Raw genomic sequence first — 11,352 nt, 5'->3', positions numbered from 1 at the left:
GTAAGATGTGCTTCAGGTACAAACAGTGGAAACACGGCCTGGAGGCAGGACGGGTGAGGACTGGGGACCTGAGCACACACCTCTCAGAAGCCTGAGGGTGACTGGTCAGGGCAGGGGACAGAACCCCGGGGGTGGGGGCAGAGCAGGGGGACCGGGACCTTCCATAGAGGGGCAAGGGCAGGGCAGGGGGGACAGGGCACCCTCCATGGAGGGCAATGGGCACAGGGATAGGGACTTCCCCTTTGAGGTGACAGGAGACCCTCCAAGGAGGGCTACCACAGGACACCCACTAGAAAAGGCCACACTACCAAGACAGAGGCAGCCAAAATGGAGAGCCAAAGAAAATGCCCCAAAATAAAGAACAGGACGAACCTCCAGGGGAAAAAAAAAAAAAGAAAAAGTTAAGTGAAGTGGAAGCAAGCAATCTACCAGATATAGAGTTAAAAAAAAAAGGGGGGGGGGTTATGGATGCTAAAGGAACTTAGGGGGAGAATAGATGAAATCAGCTGAAATTGGTCTGGCTCAGTGGATAAAGCATCAGTCTGTAGACTGAAAGGTCCCAGGTTCAATTCCGGTCAAGGGCATGTACATTGGTTGTGGGCACATCCCCAGTACGGGGTGTGCAGGAGGCAGCTGGTCTATGTTTCTCTCTCATCAATGTTTCTAACTATCTCTCTCCCTTTCTCTCTGTGAAAAATAAATAAAATATATTAAAAAAAGAAAAGAATGGATGAAATCAGTAAGAACTTAAAGAGTCAGTAAGCATGGCTCTAGCCAGTTTGGCTCAGTGGATAGAGCCTTTGGACTGCAGGATCCCACATTCAATTTCAGTCAAGGGCACATGCCTGGGTTGCAGGCTGGATCCTGTGTGCTGGAAGCAGCCAATCAATGAATCAATGATTCTCTCTCATCATTGATGTTTCTGCCTCTCTCTCCCTCTCCCTTCCTCTCTGAAATCAATAAAAATATATAAAAACAAAATAAAACTGTGAAACACAAAGACATGGAGAAAAAATACCATATTACTAAATAATGAATGGGTTAATAATGAGATTAATGAAAAAATCAAATGTTATTTTGTAACAAATGAAAATGCGAACACAAGAACCCAAAATCGATGGGACACAGTAAAAGTAGTCCTAAGAGGGAAAATCATAGCTTTGTAGACCTACTTCAAGAAATAAGATAAATCTCAAATAAAAAATCTAACTTGACCCTGAGAGGAACTGGAAAAAGAAAAACAAACATAGCTCAAAGTGAGTAGAAGAAAGCAAATAATGAAGATCAGAGCAGAAATAAACAAATTAGATACTTAAATTCAACAGATTGTTGAAGCCCTGGCTGCTGTCACTCAGTGGATTGAACAATGAAGAGTCATGGATTTGATTCCTGGTCAAGGGTATGTACCTGCCATCCTATCAACTAATTGATGTGTCTCTCTCTTATCAGTGTTTCTCTGTCTCTCCCTCCCTTTCCTTCTCCCTTCTCTGTCCTTTCCATTCTTTCTAAAAAGTCAATGGGAAAAATATTCTCAAGTGAGAATTAACAAAAAGAGAGAGAGAGACAGGGAGAGAGAGAGAGAGAGAGAGAGAGAGAGAGAGAGAGAGAGAGAGAGAGAGAGAAACTGGTTCTTTGAAAAGATAAAGAAGACTGACAAACCTTTATCCAGGCTCAGCAAGAAAAAAAGAGAAAACCCGAATAAATAAAATCAGAAATGAAAGAAGAAAAGTAACAAATGACTCCAAAGAAATACAAAGGATTGTAAGAAAACATTACAAACAACTATATGTCAACAAATTATACAATCTGAACAAAATTGATAAATTAATAGAAATATACATCTTCCAAAACTCAATCAAGAAGAAGCAGAAAATCTGAATAAACTGATTACAACTAATGAAATTTAAACAGTTATCAAAAACCTCCTAACAGATTCCACCAAAACACTACTAGAATAAATGAATTCAGTACAGTAGCAGGATACAAAATAAATATCCATCAATCAGTTGCATTTTTATAGACCAAAAATGAACTTCCAAAAAGAAACTAAGAAAACAATCTCATTTACAATACATTAAAAACAAAACAAAACACCCTACCAAGGATTTAAAAGCCTGTGCTCAGAAAATTATAAGACACTGAAGACAGAAATCGAAGCCCTAGCTGGTGTGGATCAGTGGTTTGAGGACCAGCCTGCACACCAAAGGGTCATGAGTTCCATTCCTGTTCAAGGGCATGCACCTGGGTTGCAGCTTTGATCCCTAGCCTGGGTCAGGGCTCATGTGGGAGGCAACCAATCAAAGTGTGTCTCTCATATCTGTTTCTCTCTCTCTCTCTCTCTCTCTCTCTCTCTCTCTCTCTCCCCTCCCTCCTTCCTTTACTCCCTTCCACTCTCTCTAAAAAAGCAATAGAAAAAATATCTTTGAGTGAGCATTAACAACAGCAAAAAGAGAAGAAATTGAAGAAGATACAAATAAGTGGAGCCATATAAAGTGTTCAAATATAGGAAAAATTAACACTATTAAAATGTCCATACTACCAAAAAAAATCTATAGATTCAATGAAATTCCTATCAAGATATCAATGGTATATTTCCCAGAACTATAATGAATATTCCAGAAATTTATATGGAACCACAAAACAACAACAAAAACACAGCAAATCACAATAGCAATTTTGAGAAAGAAGAACAAAGTTGAAGGCATCACACTACCTGATACCAAACTATCAAGCCATAGTAATAAAACAGCATGGTACCGGCATCAAAAGAGAGATGCATAGAATGGCACAGAATTGAAAGCCCAGAAATATACCCAACCATTTATGGTCATTTAATATTGGACAAAAGAGGCAAGAACATACAGTGTGGTAAAGATAGTCTATTCAATAAATTGTATTGGGAAAATTGGACTGTTATATGAAAAAAATGAAACTAGACCACCTTCTTACACCATACACAACAATAAACTCAGCATGGATTAAAGACAAATGTTAGACTAAAACCATAAAAAAATTCATAGGCAGTAAAACCTCAGACATTTTTTGTGGCAATTTTTTTTCTGCTTTATCTCCTCAGGCAAGGGAAACAAAAAATAAACAAATGAGACTACATCAAACTAAAAAGTTTTTGCACAACAAGGGAAACCATCAACAAAATGAAAAGATAATCCAATGAATGGAAGAAAATATTTGCCCATATATCTGATAAGAGCTTAATATCCAAAATTTATTTTTAAAAAACTTATAAACCGAAGATGGCTGCTCGGGTAGGCAACTAGCCGCAGCCGCACACAACAATTTTAATAAAATACAACTAAAATATAAAATGGACATTACCCAGAACTACAGGAAAGTCGACTGACTGGAAATCCTACAACAAGAAGCAAGGAGAAAACCAGAAGGAAGCGCAGAGGAGCTGTAAAAGCCTAAGGTACGGAGACACGCGGCGCGCGGAGAGGACGGAGCCGGAGAGGAGGGAGGCCGAGTGCCTGGCGGGCGTTCCCTAGCGGGAAGGAGATAAAACTCCGACTGTGCTGGGCCCCTGACTGCTCTGAACCCCAGTTCTGGGCCAGACCCCGGGGACTCAGGCTCAGCCATAGGGAGCTGGGCTGTAAAGCGGAACCCCGGGGTAGCAGAGAAAGGAGGTCCCGGAGGCGCGCACACTGCCCCCAGAGAAGGGACCGTCGGTTGTGCCGCGGGATTGCCCTGGCCGGAAGGAGACTGGGGCTCCAGACTGCTGTGAACGCCACCTCCAACTCCACTTCCAACTGAACTGAACCCCAATACCGGGCTCATTGTGGGAGAGCATAGACTGTTTGGCAGCAGGCGAAAATCGAGGGCACCTTTCTCTCAGAGGCACAGGCAGCGAGCACTGAAGGACCCGCATAGGGCGGGGCTGACGGAAGCCAAAGCTGCAGGCTCCACCCTGAAACCCCGTCCCATCTGTAACTGCGAAATGCGACAACAAAATAGATCACAAACGAAAGAAATGGAGGACAAAAAGCGTCTGGATATAGAGTTCAAATCTACGCTTATAAGGTTTTTCAAGAATTTCCTAGAAAAGATGGATAAGGCCTATGAGGATATGAAAAGAGATCAACTAGAATTAATAAGGAGTCAACAAGAAATGATAAGGGATCAACAAGAAATAAAGAATACATTGTCTGAAATAAAAAATATTCTACAGAGTCCTAAAAACAGAAGGGAAGATCGCAAGAATCAAGTCAAAGATTTGGAACATAAAGAGCCAGAAGACACTCCTCCACAGAAGCTAGAAGGCAAGAGAATCCAGAAAATTGAAGATAATGTAAGAAACCTCTGGGACAACTTCAAGCGAACCAACATCAGAATTATGGGGGTTCCAGAAGATGAGAGAGAGCAAGATATCGAAAACATACTGAAAGAAATAGTGACAGAAAACTTCCCCCACCTGGTGAAAGAATTTGACTTACAAGTCCAGGAAGCGCACAGAACTCCAAACAAAAGGAATCCAAAGAGGACCACACCGAGACACATCATTATTAAAATTCCAAGAGCAAAAGATAAAGAGAGAATACTAAAAGAAGCAAGAGCAAAGAAGGTAGTAACTTATAAAGGAGCACCTATACGATTGTCAGCTGACTTCTCAACAGAAACCATGCAGGCCAGAAGGGAATGGCAAGAAATATTCAAGGTGATGAATAGCAAGAACCTACAGCCAAAAATAAGCTACCCAGCAAAGCTATCACTCAGAATCGAAGGCCAGATAAAGAGCTTCACTAATAAAAAAAAGCTAAAGGAGTTCATCACCACCAAACCAGAATTATATGAATTGCTGAAGGGGGTTCTTTCAGAAGAGAAAGTAAACAAAGATAAAAATTATGAACAACAAATACGTAATTATCAACAAGTGAATCTAAAAACCAAGGAAATTAAAAAAAATCTGATGAACAATATTAACTGTTGAATATAATAGAATCAGAGGTATGGAAGGGGAGTGAACTGACGATTCTTGGGGAAAAGGGGAGAGGGGGGCGTGGGAAGAGACTGAACATAAACTGTGCACCTATGGATGAGGACAATGGGGAGAGGGGAAAGGGCAGAGGGTGGGGTGGGAACCTGGTGGAGGAGAGCAATGGTGGGGGGGGGGGAGGAAGGAACATTTGTAATAATATGAAAAATAAAAACTTATTAAAAAAAAAGAAGTAAAAAAAATAAATAAATAAATAAAATAAAATAAAAAAAATAAATAAATAAAAAAAAAACAAAAAAACATTTCTTAGAAAAAATGTTCTGAGAAACCCAGTATTGGAAACACTGGCCTAAATGTCTTTTAGTAGATGACTTCTAAAAAAAAAAAAAAATAAAAAATAAAAAAAAAAAAATAAAAAACTTATAAACCTCAACACCAAAAACAATAATTCCAATTAAAAAAGGACTAGAATAGACACTTCTCCAAAGAGGACATATAGATGGCCAATAGATATCAAAAGATGATAAATGTCATTAATCATCAGAGAAATGCAAATTAAAACCACAATGAGATATCTCCTCACTCCTGCCACAATGGCTATGGCCAACAAATCAATAAGCAACAGTCTTGGTGAAAATGTGGAGAAATGGAGAACACTCATGCACTGCATCTGGGAAAGCAATATGGAGTTACTTCAAAAAATTAAAACGGAACTTCCTTCTAACACAGCGATTCCACTTTGGGGAATACATCCCAAGAAACCAGAGACACTAGTTGGAAAGAATATATGCACCTCTGTGTTCAATAGCCAAGATCTGGAAGTGGCCCACATGGCCGTCAGTACGTGAGTGGATAAAAATGCTTCTGTACATTGACACAATGGAATATACTCCGCTGTAAAAAAAAAAAGAAGGAAATTTTACCATTTGTGACAGCATGGATGGACCTGGAGAGTATTATGGTAAGTGAAATAAGCCAGTCAGAAAAGACTAATATTATATGATTTCACTTATATGTGGAACCTAATGAACAAGATAAAATTAACAAACAAAATAGAAACAGACTCATAGAGAATAAATAGACTGACAGCTGTCAGAGAGGAAGTGTTGTGGGGCTGAGTGAAAAAGGTGAAGGGATTAAGCAAAGAAACACAACTCATAGACACAGACATCACTAGAGTGATTATCAGAGGAAAGGGGAGAGGGAGGTGGAAGAGGTATGGGGGGGTAAATGGTGGTGGAAGAAGGCTTGATTTGGGGTGATGAACACACAATATAATATACAGATGATGTGTTATAGAACTGTTCACCTGAAACATACACGGTTTTATTAACCAATGATACTCCAATAGATTCCATTAAAAAACAGGTAGGACATTGTGACACATGCTACAACCTGGGTGGGCCTTGAAGACGTGCTCAATGCAAAAGCCACTCACAAGAAAACAAATACTGAGTGACCCCACTCACAGGAGGTCCCTAGACCCATCTCAGGCAGAGAGGAAGGTAGGAGGGAGGGTACCAGCGGTGTGGAGTGGGATGGGGAGTTGGCCTTTAGTGGGGACAGATTTCAGTGGGAGAAGATGGGAAGAGTGATGGAGATGATGATGGTGATGTCCCCACAGCCGTATGAATGTTCTCACTACCACGGCACTGGGCCCTGAAAAGTGGCTGGAGGGGTAAATTTCATTGTCTATATTTACTGGGATAAAGCAACCCATAAGAACAAGAAAGAGAAGGCCAGGTCTTAAAATAGAAGCATGGTGTGATGCGCTCAGGCTGCCTGAATCACTCTCAGGAGGCTCTGGACACCCAGTGATGAGCGGAGCCTGGGTGTGAGGTCCGATGGGCAGCGCTGGACCAGCCTCGGTTCCCTCCCGTTGACCTCCCAGGCCTATTGAGAGACCAAGGGATGCTGCGTGGGGGTTGGCATTGTGCGTTGGGGCATGGAGGGTACACACCCAGGCTTTGGCCGGGCACACCTCTGATGACAGCAGAGGCATTCGCCTGATGCCCAGCCGCCTGTTGCTGAGGATAGGACCCTGCAGACACTCCCACCGCCAGCTGCCCGCGGAGCCCCTGCAGGAGCGAGCTGAGAGAGGCCAGCAGTGCTTCAAATGGTGGCCGATGTCAGTGTTTACATTCATAAAGATCTGAGCCCCAAATAACTGATTCCATGTGATAACTGTGCCACCACAGAAAACTAGAGAATTGACTTTCTAAAGTACTGCCTCACAGGCTGTGTTGTGATGTGTCCATTACAGGACACGTGTTAGGAGCGGATGGCATCCTGTTCAAGGTTTCGCTGTGACTGTTTAACTTCATCTGAAGAGGAGACCAAAGGTCTACATTCAAGGCCTTGAGGTTACAAGGAAAGAACTGTCTTCCCAGGGCTGCACATTCATATACCTCCACTCACAACCATTCATACACATGGACATTCACAGTCACACACACATTCATATACACCCATTCACAATCCTTCAGGCACATGGACATTCACAGTCATTCACATATACTCACCTTCACACACGCTTATGCATTCAGTCACGCACATTCAAACATTCACACACAGACACACAACCACATTCATACACACCCATTCACAATCCTTTAGACACACCATTCACAGTCATACACACATGGTCATATACACATATACTCACCTACACACTCGCTTATGCATTCAGTCAAACACATTCAAACATTCACACATAGACACACACAAGCACATTCATATACACCCATTCACAATCCTTTAGACACACCATTCACAGTCATATACACATATACTCACCTTCACACAGGCTTATGCACATTCAGTCACACACATTCAAATATTCACACACAGACACACACACACAAGCACACTCATATACACCCATACACAATCCTTTAGACACATGGACATTCACAGTCATGTACACATATACTCACCATCACAAATGCTTATACACATTCAGTCACACACATTCAAACACAGACACACACATGCACTTTCATACTCATTGACATTTCCACACACATGCACACACTCCCCATTACACACTTAAAAACACACATTTATCCATCTGTCACACACACTAACATCCATGCATGCACTTTCACACATACATGCACACATCTCCATACATGCCTAACACACATGTTCACAGTCACTCTCACATAGTCACACACACACACACATGGGCAGGAATGAGGGAGAGAAGTGGGCAAGTCTCTGCTCCTCCAGGAGCTCAGAATAAGTGGGGATTTGCAGGGGGAAAGGCTAGGACTTTCCGACAGAGCCACTGTATGTGAGCCATGTGGGGAGCAAGGCACCTGTAACGGCTCATGGAAGCCGTCCACTCCTCTGAGGCTGCTCGCCTCTGCCCCTCTGTCAGGTCCCTCTCCCCACATCAGTCACTGTGAGTGACACCGTCACAGGGCTGTGGGCATGGGACCTGCTAGACAAAATGACCTCAAATATAAAGACAAATAATCTCCGGCCTCACCGATATGTCTTGGAAGTCGGCCCACCTTTGCCTACACACAAGTCTCACTCAGGAACATCTTAACCTTATTAGAAAGGTCATAAGAACTTTGTTCTAGTGTATAAAACTGGGCAAACTATGAAATTGGGTCCAAAGACAAGATCCAATATTAACTTTAGAAACTTAAGAAACAGTACAATCTTAAAAAATAGCACAATAGAATGTAAGAATTGTGGTTTTGACTTTGAAGAGAAAATTAATTCGAATTGCTCCATCAGAGAATTCAATTTTGTTTGTCACATCTTAGATGGATACTAGCTGAACCCAATGTGGTAGTCATTTCACAATGTATGTAAATCAAACCATCATTCCTTCTGCGCTGGTGTATATCAAATACTTCTCAATAAAACAAACAAAATAGTACTTTAAGAAATGGGGGCGGGCGAGTGGTTTTAGATGTAGAAAAATGCATAGACCATAATCAGAAGGAAGAAAAGTCAGCGGCGGTGGCTTCCACAGGAGCCAGTTTGGGCCTTGGTGTCTCCTCCACCTGGTGTGGCCTCTGCTCAGTACCGCGTGCCTGGCTTTCTTCATGCCCTTCTTCTTCCTCGTTATTTACTGTTTCCACCACTGTTAGTGACAGTCCACCCCTTGCAGAAAAACGTCAAGACAGGACACTTCTGTATTTTGGCCAAGTCAGTGACAAGAACCACGGGTTTTCCTATCATCATGTATCTCATCCAGCTTTTGACTTGTTTATTTTATTAAGTATTTTACATTAAATACGTATATAATGTTTTTGCAAAATATTTATTTATCCTCTTATAGTTTGTAGATTTTTAGTCATACCAAAAAAGGCTTTCTGGAGATCCTTACATGCATGAATTATGAATCCAAGTTCTAATTCTGACCATATCACCTTAGTAGTAACAATTGGTAAGAGCTGGCTTTATCACAGTGAATCCATTGACCATATTTTAATTTATTAAGTTTTTATAACTTTCCTATTCACAAATCCTACATTCAGAGATGTGAATAATAGGGGAAGCATATGGACTAATTATATTTAAAACCAACCTATCAGGAAGTATTAAAATTCTGAACCCAGATGGCATTTGTCCACATTATAGGAATGGCCATCAGGGTCCTCTTCACTTGAAGGACGAGTCTTTGTCCGGAACCAGGGACCTCACTCAAACCAGGCCCCCTGTTCCAGGCCCAGTCTCCAGCCCGCCCTAAGCAGGCAGCAGAGACCGGAAGCGTCCGTACTGGGGAAGTGAGGTTGACAGAAATGTATATTGCTGAGCTTCTTGCTCTTAGACAGCTTATGACACTATTGAAGAACCATCAGGTGACATAAAACAGGGGAAGGGAAGGGATGTGGGGTAATACTGGGGAAGAATTAGCCGGTGTCATAAGAGGAGAATAAGAAAATTAATAGAAGGCAAGAGGAAAACCTGGGGAGTCAGTATATGATGGATTTAAGTGGGAGGAGGAAAAGGAGGGTAAAATCTAGGGAAACTGACAGATGTTATAAAGGAAAGCATGTCATTTTATCACACATACTAATGGCTCAGGGCACAAAATTCATGAACATTAAAGGGGAATTAATTAGAGGAAATATTTTAATATTGCTATTTTCCCTCTATAATAGAAGTGTCAGAGATGAAAGAAAATTAGTAAAATGTATATGAAAATCTTCCTCCTGTCAGAGTCTGGGGCACACCATGGGAGCCAGAGTCAAGTCCCTCCCACCTGCTCATGCCTCAAAATTGTGCAAGATCCAGACCCAGACGACCCCACCCCATTGGGTGAGTCCCATACCCAGCTGGTCCCACCCGGGGGGCCCAGCCTCAGGTCCCCCAGCAAGCCCAGCTGTGCAGAGGGTGCAGCCTCACGTCACTTGGCCTGGTGCCAGGGTGGGGGGCATGGCCTGAGGTCCCCTGGCCTAGCACTGGGGCAGGGGGCACTGGGGTGTAACCTAATGTCCCCCAGGGCAGGGGTTGTGCCTTGAGGTCCCCCATAAAGCTCCGCTGGGCAGGGGCCATGGCCTCAGGTCCCCTGCCTCGGCCCGGCACCACGCAGCTTCAGCTCCCTGGTGATCACTCATTATGGGAACCCCACCTCTGCTGTGGGCACAGCCATCTTGTGATGGGCATGAGGGTTAATTTGCATACCACCTCCTTGTTATCATATAGGATACCAGGTGCCAGCAAATTATGGTGGGTGGGCAAAATCTGGCCTATTGCTTGTTTTCATATGGCCCATGTGATAAGAATAATTTTTATACATTTTTAAAAGTTAGAAAAACAATAAAAAGAATATTTTGTCATACATAAAGATAATATGAAATTAAAATTCCAGTGCCCATAATATCTGAGTAAGGCTCAGACGTGCACCTTCATTTATAAATTGTCTTGGCTGCTTTCATGTTACAATGGCAGAGTTGAGTAGCTATGACCAGGATGGTATTGTCTACAGAGCCAAAACTATCCTATATAATAAAAGGCTAATATACAAATTGCTCCCTCGGGAGCTCAACAGGGAGACCAGGAGTTTGATCGCTCACTATTGGGTGTGCTGGCCACCAGGGGGCGGTGCGGAACATGTGGGTGACCAGCAGCAACGGTGGGTGCTGAGGAAGTGAGGGGAGGGGGAGGCGGGGAGACTGAGAGAGGGGGAACCATGCAGGGGCCGCGTTCCAGTGGGGCAGTTGGGGGAGAGGAGGTGGGGAGAGAGGCAAATTAAAACAACAACGAGGTATCACCTCACACCTTTCAGAATGTCTATCATCAGCAAATCAACAAATGACAAGTGCTGGTGAGGATGTGGAGAAAAGGGAACCTTAATACACTGCTGGTGGGAATGCAGACTGGTACAACCATTATAGAAAACAGTGTGGAGTTTCATAAAAAAATTAAATATGAAA

This window comes from Pipistrellus hanaki (genome assembly GCF_964339955.1).
Source record: "Pipistrellus hanaki genome assembly, chromosome: 12".
NCBI classification, from domain to species: domain Eukaryota; kingdom Metazoa; phylum Chordata; class Mammalia; order Chiroptera; family Vespertilionidae; genus Pipistrellus; species Pipistrellus hanaki.
This window is presented reverse-complemented; position numbering follows the sequence as displayed.